Raw genomic sequence first — 15015 nt, forward strand, 5'->3', positions numbered from 1 at the left:
TGTATTGGAATCTTCTGACCTGAGTTTCTTACGCTGGATGCAGAAATGCATCAATCTAACTTGACATCTTGGCAGTTCTTGGCCTGGCAGTCCAAAGATGCCTATAGGCATTAGATGACAACCCACGGATTTTGAATTAGGTGAGAATTTAATGTCTTTGAGATACCTGCAGACATAACCAGCTAAACCTCTCGAGCAATAGTATTCGAACACGTTAGAAAACCAGTTTCTGATTGCTGTTTTCTCCCTATTGACAAAGTGCAAGAGATGGATGCAGTTGCACCTCTGCAAATTTGCAAGGCTTTTTTGTCTGCAGGTTAAGCAACTGGTTTGCTTTAATTCCTCCACCTTACTGGCGCCACTAACTTTTCCTTGGTTCTCCAGCAGATCTATTCAGCTGCCAGGAGCAAGGAAGGGAAGCCCTTGGCGCTTATACAGGGCTATTGATTTTCTGCCCATCCTCCGGCATGAGAAGATCCAGAACCAGATGCACTGATTTTTTTTTTTTTCATATACTTTTATAGGTTTCGAATGTCCTTTGGTTCTCAGTTGGCCCTGTGGTTCTCCATATCTAGGAGTCTGCAGAGAGTAAAGGTGGGATATGGTAGGTCAGGGCAGGCGTTAGTGGTCGGAAAGCTTTTCCAGCTAGAGCATCCATTTGAGGAAGCAATAAATCTAAGTGCATTTGTAACACTGAATACTATCCAGCAAAAATTATTTAGCAGTGAACCAAAGTGAATGACAATACATTGAGTAAGCCATCATCTATTCTGTAAGTAAGTGTGTGTAAGTAAGAAAGATGGCTTAGGGTTTATAGGGTTGCCTACTGCATCCTTATGTAATATATATTCTATTCAAGTAACACTACGGTGAATGGCTGTGTTGCCTCTCTGTATGGTCCATTGCTTACTTTTTCTTGGGCACAGTTTCCTTCATAACAGATTCTCTGTAAACAAAATTTAAATTCTGCTAAACTTTTTCTTTGGTACTAGTTGCTTAAATCACAATGCAGGTTTATGCATTTCTATGTAGAATGGAATGATGCAGGTTGTCATCAAGGTCGTTATTCTCTCCAACCCCTCTTAGTCTGGTGCACCACCCGGCACTTTTCAGTGACCGCCCGGCTGTTCCAGGGTGGTTACTGAACAGTCAGGTCACCTACAATTTCTTCCCATCCAGCTTAAAAAAGAGGAATTGAGGAATCCAGGAAGGATTCCAAGAGGAACTGAGGAATCCAGCTGCAAAAGGCACCTTCATGAAGACCTTCAGTTATTTGCTACCAGTTGTTACTTTGGAGATTTCAAGAAAGGAGCATGTCACAGATTGGAAATTCTGGTGGGAATATTTTTTTTTCATGGGAGTCCTTGAGAAATTCTGTTATAGTAATCTCCATGTGATGCAGCTTTTCAGCAACCATTTAGATTCTGAAATTGGCATGTGTTGTATTGTCCTTCAGTAATGTACGGATTTTTCTGATGTACTGCATTATATAGATTTGGGAAAGGTGCGCATCATTGGCCGGTCAGCTGGACTTGCAGGACATTGCAGGGGGCACTCCTCAAATTGGCCAAATTGAATTTTAAGTTTACCAATATGCAGGCTTTGAAAAGTCTAAATATCCTGTAAGAACAGACATTTGGGAGCAGCTATGGTGATTTCATGTTTGGGGATGTAATTCTAATTTGTATGTAATTCTTTCTACAATACTGAAATAAAAATGTTTGCTACCTTCTGGTTCTACATTCCAGAAGCAGTGTATTGTGCAGAGCAAAGATTATTTTTTTTTAATAAGTTTGGGCAAAATAATTTGCAAAAAATCCAGTTGGCTAAATCCTATAGTGAGCTAACTGAACAGGAATAGAAGATGAATCTTCCAATTGGTTCTTTTGGGTTTTGTTGGTGTCTAACAAGGATGTATTTGTATAGAACATCTCTTTAAAATAAGTCTTTATAACAATGGCATATGTTAGAGATTCCAAGCCCAATCTTTTAGATGCAATCAGTTTTCAGACAGCTAAAAATATATCATAATGGACTTCCCGTTTGGTTTTCGTAGCTTCAGACAGATTTTACATTTCCATGTAAGTCTTGGGGAATGTGAAACCTGCTTGAAGCCAGAGTTCCCCCAGCCCCTTTTAGCTGGGTCCACCACTCAGCACTTTTCAATAACCACCCTGCTGTTTTTGTTTGGTGACTTAAAAGTCGGGACTTAAAACAGGGTCCACCACCCATCTACAGCTTCTTCACATACAGTTTAAAAAAAAATATCTGGGGAGAAGACTGGGTATATCTCAAAACTGACCCAAGCCTAAAGCTCCTTCCTGTCATCTGTTTAAAATGCACTCCTGCCTTTCTCGAAGACTAGCAACCTAAGCAGATAAAATGGCATTTTTACTGATTTACATTTTTTTTTGGGGGGGGGGGGGGGTTTGACAAGTCAGTACCCTCTTTCTGTCCTAAACTGCTGATTTATGCAGAGAACCGAGACACATGATGGCCATGTTGGTTTCATGTGCAGCGTATGCTTAACATCAAGCTTTACCCAATCTGTGCTTTGTGAGCAAAAAGTGTGGCATTGCCCAGCTCTAGAATAATAACTGTCTAAGGAATACACTGGGGCACAGTTTTGTAAACTGGTAATGTGTTGAGAAATTATTCTATAACCTGATCACATCTGGAAACTTTGTCTTAAAAGTTTGGCAAAGAATGTTTCTTTAAACTGACTCTCATTCAATATCCTGCAAACATGGGTATTGGCCTGAAATTTTTATTTGCTAGTTGCAGATTTACGTTCAAACTATAATTGGTGCTTTTCAGGCTGATTGCTGCCAAATGTTTTAGCAGATTTGTCCACTTTTTATAAATATCATTTCTCTTCTATGACAGCCAGGATTCCCAGACCGTTACATACTGTTGTATTTAGGGCAGGGTTCTCCCCAGGCCCTTTTAGCTGGGTGCTCCACCCGTCACTTTTCAGCACCCACCCGGCTGTTTTTGGGTGGTTACCAAAGAGTTTGGTCACAATACAGGGGCTACCACCCACCTACAATTTCTTCCCAACCAGCTTAAAAAAATTTCTGGGTTGAGCACTGTAGGGTTTGTAGTATTGCAGCGAGTACTCGTTTCGGTAAGCATACTCTGCTCAGCCAGCAGCACTACATTCCCGCTGTTCTTCAGCTTGGATTACTGCAGTCATTAGCAAGTTCATTCCAGCTCTGTGCTTTAAGCAGAGCTCCAGGTAATCTATTCTAAGTGACTGAGACACTCTGAGCTCCATCTGGGATGTGCTGCGTACCTGCCCTGTGACAAGCTCCTGAGTACTAGAGATGGAAGGCAATTGTGTTTTTCTTGGCTGACACTCCACTGTCAGGTCCACTATTCTGCTTAATTTGAAACATAAGTGAGTGAAGGAAGATTTCCCGGACGTGTCAAAGCTGCAACCTCTGGAAGTGCTGTGGCTTTGTACGTGCTGGAAATGATATGGAGACCTTTCTCTCTCGATAGACTGGATTTGTAAACATACCTTGCCTGGCTTTGTGTGAGGAAGGACAGATTCTTGACTAATTAAAAAATAACTGCACACTCCTGGAAATCCTGAACATGCAGCACTCTCTGTATGCAGATATTGGCTTTGATCCAACACCATCCCAACACCTGCAGATGGCTCGCTGGTCTATGGGAGCACACAATGGAAGTTCCTAAAAAGCAGTGATGTTTTGCAGGTCTATGCGCTATCAACAGCTAACCTGCTGTCAAATTGTATTGTGTATTCTATTAACTGTTTCCCAGGATGTTCAGCTTAAGTCATATTCTGACAGGTTCCATTTGTTTTTAGCTTACAGCTGTGTACCAAGGGCCAGTAAATGTTAAATGCATTGAGCCTTTCCTTACAGATGAATGCAGTTACAGTACTGTCAGTGAGCCTTGAGTTTAGCTACACCTTGCAGTTAGAGATAGCTAGGGTTAAAGCACACAGATGCAGTAATGCAACTGCATCTCTGTGTGGGTTGACACTTAAGCTTAATTTACATATATTTTGCCCTGCTTGGTTCCATCTTCCATCCTCCCTTTCATCTACATGCTAAAAAATAATTTAAATAAAACATGAGCAAAATAATACTACATGAAGCTTACACATTAGAGAGCCGTTTGTTATCTGAAGCCTAGGCTATTAACCTTGTTGGTTCTGTCATCTGCTAACTCCCTTCTTTATGGTGACCCAACTTACCATAAAATACGAGCTAATTGGTGCATGGTTTGTTTTTCCAGCCTGCATTTTTAGTGCGTGTTTGTGTACGTGCATGTTTGGCACTGTGGCTGGCAGGACTGTGTTGGGTTGATTAGTAAGATAGAGAAAACAAATTCTTTTCTTGAAATCTTAGAGTTTTTTTTTTTTTTTGGTCCTGGATTTCCCAATGCTTTGGTTGGGCTGAATCCTGCAGTCCTAAGTTCACATATTTGGTGGTGGACAAACCTCATTATTAGAATTTTTTTTGTCTTCACCAGAAACAAGCTAATAAAATCAGATCTTGATCGATTGATGGTCGCTGCACATCGTATGCAATACTAAGGACATCAGACATGACATAGAGAGCAATATCTGTTTTTTCCAAATATGCATTGCACCACAGTGCTTTTTTACAATGCATTGCTGCACGTATTTCTGTCCATTTTTGTGTTCACCCCCATTCAATGTAATGAATAAGGGTCACCATATCAATGGACAGCTAGCCTGTGCGTTTAGGTATAACGCATGACAACCCCATTTTTAAGGTGGGAACCAGGCCCAGGGCCACGGAGAGCCTAATACCCAATAGCCCAATACTCTAAAAATAGGAAGAGCAGGATTTTCGTATTTACCTATTTTTCTTTCTTTACAATTCAATTACTATTGAAAAGTATTGTGATGACTACTGAAGGGAAGTAATATTTGATTTCATTGGTAGTGTTTAGTGACACTTTACCAGTTGTACCAGCTTAATGGTGATATATTTATAAAAAATAACAGGTCCTTATGTTTCAATGACCGTAATTGATTCTCCAACAGAGAATGTTGTTTTTAGATATACTTATTTATCAATAGACCCCTATGAACTTCAGCACTATATGGTATTATAATAAAAAGCCGTGAGCAGTATTTGAATACACAATTTTAAATTTTGTGTTCCATAATCTAAATGCAAAGGTAGACTAAAGAAAGGTGAACCGGGGCTCATACCAACCAATTGCTTTCAAGCTATTCTTTTGTCAGAGGGAGGTTAGAAAGTAAAAGATAAAATATGGTTGCTTTGGGCAGCATTCCATAAAATCCATCATCGTAGTTTAATGCTCCTCTCACAGCGCACCATAAAGGCTGCGGATCTACTTGTTTGGAACAAGCAAATATGTTGCCGTTTACCAAATGGTAGAAAAGGGAAAACTCTTGTCAGAAGAGCAGCTGGCCAGGAAAAATACGTCTCTGAGTGTTTAAATATGAAGTGTTTGAGCTGGTGGGTTGAATACATGTAACAGAAATAGAATACATATTAATAAAAGTGTTATTTCTGTGCCTGCCATAGCAGAACATGAGATTGGGGTTGTGAGGGGAGGCTGTGGGTGTGTGATAAAATGTGTATAATTAAAGTAAACCTATCACAAACCTTGGCAATTTAAACAAAAGGATGTGATTTAAAGAATAACCAGAGGTTACAAGGAAAAAAAATAAAATGTTGGATTGATCCATAGATTCTGTGAAAAGAGCAGGACTTGTATGCAGGATGCATTTATTTCCTTATCAAACAGTATTCACATAGCAAACCAAAAATGTACCGGTATATAAAAAGAAATATAGAGGATAGATAAATATAGTGGATCAGGTTTATTGGGTGATGCAGAAATATATAGTATTGTCACCATCCTGGAAACGCAGCAGATCAGTGATATGGTACTTATAAGAATGACCAACTACCAAAATATTTGCTGTAAAACTATTTTTGTTCCATGATGTAAACTTTTTGTATTTTTAGCTGTTTTTTTTTTTTTTTTTGTACGCACGTCAGATGATTCTCGTCGTAAAGGTCTCCCAATGTCATTCATAGATCTATCCTGATGGATCCATGAACATCTGCAATACAATACAAGGGAGGAGAGCACAGCAGGGTGCCGCTCGCTTGTTGTCCCCCCTCCTCTCTCTATAGACTAGAATAGCACTAGAATATATACAGCGCCCGTTCATCTGTCATTCTTTTGCCATGAAAGATCATTTCTAGTGACAATAGTTGAACGTTTGTTTCAGGGCAAAGAAGCATATACAGTACACCTCTGCAATGCATTGATCTTTTTACCTGTTTTATCAAATGTAAAGCCTGTGCAGTCAGATGATTCTAGAAACAACCTTTCGTAATCAGCAAGAATGCTTCTACTTCGAAGTCTTGTTGTGGCGTACACAATGCATTTTTGTAAACCAAGTGTCGGCCATGCTCAGTTTTCTCTTGCAACTTTTTTTAGACCCCTTTACTCTCCCAGTTCCCTAACGTAGGGAAAGAGAGCTGATCCATAGTTTTGACATAACACAGAAAGTGTGCATAGGACAGCTCTGAATTTGTGAGTTGGCTAAAAGATGTCTCAAAATGTTTCCGTGGTGCAGGGTTCTCCCCAGGCACTTTTAGCTGGGCGCACCACCCAGCCCCTTGTAGCACCCACCTGGCTGTTTTTGGTGGTTACCAAAGAGTTTGGTCACAATACAGGGGCTGCCACCCACCTAAAATTTCTTCCCACCTGGCTTAAAAAAATTTCTGGGTTGAGCACTGGTGGTGTAATAAACAGGCCAAAAGGTAGTGAATAAGACAACATTGCTTGATAGTTTTTTTTACATGCACGTTTTATTTAAAATCAATGTACTTTTACTGTGTCCTAGTATAGGGCTAGGAGGGGAGGGGAGCTTTATAGGTGGGGCTGAAACCCAAAATCTGGTTGCTTGAAGCTTGTTTAGTCTCCTCAGGTTATAAAAGCATTGCCATCTTTTCTGTTTTTGGACACGTTCTTCTATCTGTGACCGCATGCTATTGAGGCCACAGATGTAGATATCACAGCGGTGTCAGGAATGGAATGAAAACTTAAATTTATCCTTTTCTTTTAAGTACAGTGAACAAGGCTGAATAATGGGCTGTGCTTTCATGTGGAAAAGCCCGGTCTGTTTTTTTTTTTTTTTTTACTCTTAATATTGTTCCTAGTATCACGCTGAATCAGACTAGTGAAGGCCTTTCTGGCTTTGAAAGGTCTAAAGGCTTCCCGGTTCTGTGTGCTGAAAAGAATTGAGCAAGAAAATGTTAATCAAAAAAAAAGTTGAGGGAAGAAGCGAGAGATCCAGAGGGAATACAGTGAATTAGAGCAGTACGGACAGTTTTGCTATTAGATCTTATTGCTCAACTAAACACACATTTACTTGGCAATAAACTTGTAGACTGCCAAGCGGCTCTGTCTCTGCATTCTGTTCACGTGTGCCTTTTAACAGCGCCTGAAAACCTGTGATTATCAGGGTCAGCTGCAAATCTTACGACTCGTACTGCATGGAACTGAAATCCTGGAAATGCTTAAAACTTACTGCGTTGGCGCAGCTGGTGGCCTTTCTGCAGCTAAACGGATACAAGCCTACGTGTCCTGGGACTTGTAGTACCTCGTAGACAAGTGGCTTAACGGGCTTATAAAGTCATAGGAACATCTTCAAAGCTTTTATGTTTTGTTATAAATGTTGTTTTTTAGATGAAATCTGTATCTGTTATGATGGATCTGTGCTCCTGAAGACATTTTAGAAGTTTTAAAATTGGGTTGACTTGCACAGGGTGCAGTGCCCTCCAAAACCATCTTGGTGCCGATTGTTGGGCTGCTCTAATCCCCCGTTTTTTTTGTAGTGTCATAGCTTTGTTACCTTGTGTTACTCTTTCCTTATGCCTCGTTGCTATGATGGGCAACTTCACTGGCCAGTAGGAATATGTATAAAATTGATGCTACCAGGAGGTGCCAGAGCCTTGCCTGTCAGGACAGCCTTGCATTTGGCCATAGTGGTGAGGCTGTGGAGAAATCCAGCTATTACGACTTCTAGCTAGGCAACTATCACTTTTGTATGGTTAACGACGGCTATGCTGTTCTCTCTGGTGACAGGTTTTTGTTAAAATATTATCCTTTTTTTTTTTTTTTTTTTTTGCTCCAGTTTATGTAAGCCAGTTTAGTGTGAACGGGTGTACCAAACAAAAATTATGTGGCGGTGGGCCACCAACTTTGTCCTTCCTGCCATCATCGGGCATATTTATTGGTCAGGCTTGGGTGATGTAACTGTTTTTGTTATCTGTTTTAATTAATTTTATTGTTCACCCATCCCTGTTTTTGGTCAATTTCTTTTTGCCATTTCCTTTTCATCTTTCAGCCATGAAAAAGGGTGACTTCTGACACCACCCACCATAATGTGTTGGCTTTTCCTAGATGCATTTCATTAGAAATGCTATTCTGAACATAAGTGCAGCAGTGCTTCTATTCTTGTAAGTATTCCCCTGCTGACCAACTGATGGCTTGCCAACCTTGTTTAAAGAGTTCCCAAAGTCCAGCCCATCATCCAGGCATTTTGCCTGTTTAATTTTTGGTCATTTTAGTTATAGATTGTTTTACAGACTACAGTGGTGTGCATGTATTTATGAGCAGTTTATTTAAAAAAAGATTAAAGGGAACTTTAATAGAAATTGAAAGAAACTGAAACTCATTCTGCATAGGAATTATTTACGTGACAGCTGTAATTTCTATATCTGCTTCAATGACTGTCAATAGGAATCTTTGTGTCCTTATATCTTCTATTACAATGGCACGGGTCAAGGGGTGGGATATATTGGACTTTGACAAGGGCCCAAATTATAATGATAGGTCTAAATCAACAGGTATTGTTTTGCAGTGGTTAGTAGCTTCCAAAATGATCCAAGGGAGGAGAACTGGATAACTTTTGCTGACCCATGTCCATACTTTAGTGCTTCTACAATAGGCAGGTGAGCATTAGATGTGGACTTTGAAACAATAGAAGAACGTGCTCTGGTCTGCAAAATCGCCCTTTCATTTTAGTTCATGACGGCATGCATGTGTTTTGTAAAGAGATAGCAGCAGGATGCAGTTTAAGAAGGTTGGTCGGAGGAGGTATTGTTACTTGAAGGGTCTTTTTCCAACATTTTGATGTCAGATACCACAGGGTACTCTTAGTGGTCTTGCAGAGTCCATCCCTCAACAGGTCAGAGCTGTTTTGGTAAAGCATGCTCGCATATTACTACGCGTATGGTTTTTAGGTTGATCGCGATTATAAATATAGAATTTATTTTCCTTTCACTGCGGTCTGTGTGACCACCATATGTCCTTCTTGAATTTATTCGTACAGCTTTAACTGGGCACTTTGCACCCTGTTTAATAAGGAAATTCCCTTTCTTCTACCCAGAAAAATCCCTCAGACCTCCATTGGTTAAACATTCTCCATAGGCCCAGAGGAAGACTATTGGCGACGCGTGTCGGGTTGTGGGACCTATGTGTATTTTGCGATTAGAGATTACTATGTTTAGTCTATTGGTCCTATATCCCATGGAATATTTAATAGGATAGACCACTATGATGTACTGTGTTATACACAAATATGAATTGTGATTCTTCACCAATGTTGTTTACAATATATTTTGAATTGCTGCAAAAAATCCCCAGCTCTTTTCTGTCTTTATATTCCTAAAGAGTGATTAGGCAAGAATGCACCATGGACAATTCCTTTAAGGATAATTGGTTCATGTGTGAGAGGATGGTTTTTAACATAATCCTTATGGAAGGTCAAAAAGTCATGGTTGGGTAATTTTGCTTCCATACTTTGAATTACGAGGCCTCTTGCCACCAAAATACTATGATTCTGATTTTGCTTGAAATAGGTGAAATCAGATTGTTTCGGCTTGGTTACTGCAGTTGACGCTTGGGTTTTTGTCCTCTACGCTGCTTTCCCTAAGCTTTTTCTGGCTGCCCTGTTTTGCTGCAGAGATAAGAAGCACAGAAGAGTACATATTAGGGTTATTACATAGATCTTCCAGTTATCATTTAAATACTAATGAACTGAATCCTCCTCCTCTTCTTGGATCGGTTTAATTAGGGTAATGAGCTGAGATCATGTCTTGTGCATTTTTACGGTTATTGTGCTGCTTGCATGGACTTTATTATTATGCCGTGTTCCTCAACTTTGGTGCCAACCATGTTAGCTACAGTTGATTTTTGCTGTGATTTGTTCTGGGATACTTTAGGGGGGTCACCTAAAAACAAGTGCTTTCTTTTGTAGGGGAACACTGATGGACATATTCATCCTTTAGTGGGATTTCCAAGCTCCTTCCTCTGCTATCCTTAATGCATTGTCATAATGCTTGCTGTTGTAGGAGGAGTCCCAAGGCTTCATTTGCAAATGCTGTAATGTAAGGTAACCATGGGCGATTTTAAAGCAGTTTCCAGTAAACCCATTTTCATTGTTGGGTTGTGACACTTTATTATTTTGCATGCCACTGTTTTCATATTCTGTTATTGTAGTGAATAGTAAGGACCCATCAGTGTTTTCATGCTTGTAAAGTAATGTACCTGTGTTACTTTCAGAAATTTATGTTGAAGGGATTATAGTTCTCTTGTGACGTACTTACAATATTGTCTGGTCACTAGAGAGAAAGAAGATTTAGAAATGGCTTCTTCTTTCCTGCAGCAAACCGATAATTTATTCCCAGCCTAGGAAGTGTCACTGACTAGATTTTTCCATGGCAGAAAGTTTTTTGAAAAATTGCACTGTAGCTTTATAAATGCAGCATGTTATTAAAGCGTTCAGTTTAACTGCTGTGATAAGACTTTGGACATGTTGATTGATTTGTCCTCAGAATCTTTTACTTGCATTAAAAGAAGGAGCGGTGAAGCACATCCAGCAGGACTGTCTCCCTCTGCATGTAAAATTGCATTACATTTATTAGACATAATAAGAAGACAAAGGTTTCGGTAGCACACATTGTTTACTTTAGGAAGACCTCCTCCAGAAGATTTTGCATTCTTTTAAGATGCTCACAGTGGGCTATTCTACTGTAATACTTTAGGATGGTTTATTGATCTAAAAGACTCCTAAGAGAACAAGTATAAGCTACAAATCTGTAAAGATTAGAAAAACATACCCAATGTATTTCTTCAGCCTATTAAAGCTGAATATTATTAGGATTCTAATCCAAATGTGGCTGGTTGATATTTCTGCAGTTCATTGAGGGTCATCGGGTATGACTCGCACGGTTTTCAAAATGCTCTTCGATTGGTCATTTTAGACCAATATGGAATTGTAGCTTTGCCATAATGGAAGTGTACTGTATTCTTTAAAACAATAAAGTAGCAATGCTTCCTTACTTTTTGACGGGCAACGGGTATATTATGAGAACTGCAGGCAAATATATAAAAGCAACTTTTGGTATTCATCCATGTCTTATATGCAGTATTTTTCCCAGATTATTTTAAGATGGGATAAGGGAAAAGCTGTGGGAGCAGGTGGCAGCCCCTGTATTGTGACCCAACTTTTCAGTAATCACCCAAAAACAGCCGGGTGGGTATTGAAAAAAGCCAGATGGTGCGCCCAGCTGAAAGAGGGCTGGGGAGAACACTACATATGTAAGTCATTAGTTTTTGTATTTTTTTCCTTGAAGCCTTGACACTTCCTTTTTTCTGCAACTATTAAATCTGGGTTGCTCCCTCCTTTGCACCTCCTTCTTTCTACACCCTTTTGTTTTTGCACACAACATATTTATTGGCTCCGAACCCTTTGGTATGATCGGCCACCTACAAATCCCTGTATAGCAGCACCAAGTCAATTTAAGTATGTACATAGAGTGGCTTTAAAGAGTACATTAAATTAAAAAAAAAGTGTAGCTTTTACAAATCTATATTCCTATGTTCTGTTTATTGAGGAGAGTGTATCTGCTGTCCATTGTAACCAGATGTCCATGTATCTGTCAAATTATCACTTGCATCTTTTACCAGTGCTACCCTTAGCCTGTTGTTCTTTTCCACCCTTGTTATTATGGCTCTCCTTGTACTGTAGCTGTTTGCTTGAATTAAATCTAAATTGGATGTGGAATGTGACAGTTCTTTGTCTCTGCAATCTGATTAGTGTAGCATGAAATGTTAATATATTGTTGATATGAGCCATCTTGTCTAATCAATAGATTTGTTTGGGTTATAATCTAGTAATCAGCCCCATCCTTTGCTGACTGCAGGCGGTGTGCCGGTAATGCCAAAATACGTGTGAATTTTGGACAGCCTTTCAGATTTCTGGATAAGTAATTTTCTCAGCACTGGGCACTGAGCTGTTTAATAATGTTATCCTAATGTCTTGGGAAAGAACATGGGTGTGCTTAAAGCTGAACTCCAGCCATACCTTTTTGGTCTTGTACTTTAGTATAGGCATCAAAGATGCTAAGTCTGTTTCCACTGCATACTGATCTTCTCAGTAAGTCAGAACCACTTTGCTGCTTGGTTGGAGAAAGTCCAACGTCAATTTGCCCCTTCTTCACCAGGCTTATTGTCCTTGATCCACCGCTTGAATCAATTGGATTTTGAGTCTTTCGATCATAGTTTCAGTGTAAGTTGTAGGCGTTATGTAGAGATGTATGCATGCAGATGCACTTTGCCTAATAATGCCTAGTCCTGCGTACTAACATCCACACAATAAGGCTTTACCATGCTAGTAGTCAACTCCCCCCAATCATTACTGTATACTTATGGGTTTACTTTATTGGACTGAAGAAAAGTCGGTCACTTGCATTTGATGCAGGAATAACCCACAACTTCCTGTATGCAAATGCTATTTATTTTCTCTTTTCAAATGACTCTTGTACCCTGTAACTCTTACAAATGGTCAACCTACACAGTACATCAGGCTCTGGACGAGGCTCTGGCTCTACGGGCTCTGCAGAACCCTCATAGCCACATCCTGCCACTCACCATTGGTTGCAGAACATCAAACGATAACGTCTGACATAGGGCAAACCTGTTGGAAGCGAAAAACTGCTTAAGCTGGTTAAGGGGGTAAATGGTGTAAACCAGCCAGGGTATAATTGTATTGCATTACCTAACACTTGAAACAAAAATCTGTGTTAAAGTGGTCGTCCTTTCATCCCTGAAGTCACCTGCAGTGTTTCTATCACCAGATTTCGGTATGATTTTCTATTTTGTTCAGTAATGTTTAAGTTGCTTAGGCATCTCGATGATCAGAAAATAGATGACCCCAGTGACGACAGAGATTTCCACCGTTGCATTATTACCCTATTTTATAGAATGCCAACATGTTCTTCAATGCTCTGTGATAGGGGATATAATTGGATACGCATTGTTATAATACAAAACCTGTGTAGATGTCATGGGTATGAGGGTCTGGCTCATTAGTGTCTACAATCTCTAAATATCGCTTCCACCCAAAATCTGGAATTTTTTTTCCTTCTTTCCCACCATTGCTGCTGTAAAAACATTCGATAGTTAATACTGAATTGTAGTTGATTCTGGATTAATTGGGAGAAAAAAATTGGAAATTCGGCCAATAACCAAGTGTACCTTTACTGTAGCTTTCTTGCCTGCGTCTAATTGTGTATGCCTTAAAGAAAACTGGAAGCCAATGGGCTTTCCTTCGTACATACTCAGCTCCTTTTTCAATGGAGGGCTGCTTTGTGTAAAGAGGGAGGGTAATTCCTACAATATTGAATACCTGAAGTCAGATATAACTATTGGGTATGGGTCAGATAAGATGGTGCCATCCTACATAATACAGGGCCCTTCAGGTGAATAGCAGCTGGTGCCGTTTCACTAATTACCAATCTTGGAAAGGTTATTCAGATTCAGTCTTCTCTTTCCCTCTCACACAGCAATCTAAGCCTTGGTGAAGACGTGGAGCCTGATCCCTGAAACGGGTGGGTTTATTATTTTTCATATATGTAATCAGTCTTTAAATCCTTTCCAATACTCCTATTTATTTTTCCTCTATATGACTCTATAGAATAAAACTCATATAACACAGCACCCAAACTCCTTCATTTATATATGTTGTTCCCATTAACAAAAATTAATCTTAACATCCCTTTGTAGCAGACCAATAGTCTGCCATTTAAATTTACAGATCATAAAGATACCTCAGCATATGGAAAATACAAGATCTCTGGGCTAGTGAGGGAACAGATTGGTCATTAACGTCTTGCTGTTTGTGCAGTAATATCAGTGAATACCTTTTTTTCTGTACAAGTATCTAAGCTTACCCGTCAAAAGACAATCCTTATATTTATTTCTCCCAAAGCCTTGCACATAAGATTGTGGTATACGATTGTGATTGTGGTAACTGATCATAATGATCTAAATAGGGATTAATACCAAAATGTGGTCAATGTGATCTGAAAAAAAGAATTATAAAAGGCATTAAAATAGTTTTTTTTTTTTTAATGCTCTCCAATTATAAATGTTAGATTGTAATGGGGGAAACAAACATTTTTTCCCCCCTCTTGCTGTGCAAACTATAGTTAATGATAAAAATTGCAGCCCCTTTCCTTGGCACTTTCACACGTTCACACATTTTTATTTATTTATTTTTTTTCTTTACATCATCTGCTGTCGAATTGCTAATGAAGATCTGAATTTAGCCTGAGACGTGTTTTGAGTTGTGCTGCTCTGTTACTGGCTGTGCTGCACTGATGTCACTGTGGGCAGCTGTGTGTTTGTGGGCTTCACTTGCAGCTCCTGTATGTGCCTTAGCAGACTGTCTGCCAGGTGCCTACAACCTCGGCTAAGTGTAGGCTTGCAATAATCGCTCTTTCAAAGAGCAATTCATAGTAATTGTGTAGATGCTATGGAAAGCACATCTTCTGTAATTTGGTGCAATGAAGCTCGATACCGGAATGGTTCAGGTATGTGACTTGCTTACTGCAAGCAATTCCCACATTACCAGCTAAATATTTTTTCCTCTTAAAATATACTATTTTAGATGAC

General features: G+C 39.5%; 1 protein-coding gene across 13 annotated transcripts in view; it reads left to right on the forward strand.

Moving 5' to 3' along the window:
• R3HDM1 (R3H domain containing 1) overlaps positions 1–15015 on the forward strand; it is a 107760-nt gene that overhangs the window by 30211 nt on the left and 62534 nt on the right. The window contains exon 2 of one of the 13 annotated variants that reach the window (XM_072418096.1): positions 13905–13949. The exons of 11 other annotated variants lie outside the window; for them this stretch is intronic. The gene's annotated coding sequence lies outside the window, so the exon portion shown is untranslated. Of the gene's footprint in view, positions 1–13904; positions 13950–14756; positions 14934–15015 lie in introns of those variants that run through there. One more of the 13 variants, XM_072418095.1, reaches the window with a different exon arrangement.

This window comes from Pyxicephalus adspersus, chromosome 7 (genome assembly GCF_032062135.1).
Source record: "Pyxicephalus adspersus chromosome 7, UCB_Pads_2.0, whole genome shotgun sequence".
Lineage (NCBI taxonomy): Eukaryota > Metazoa > Chordata > Amphibia > Anura > Pyxicephalidae > Pyxicephalus > Pyxicephalus adspersus.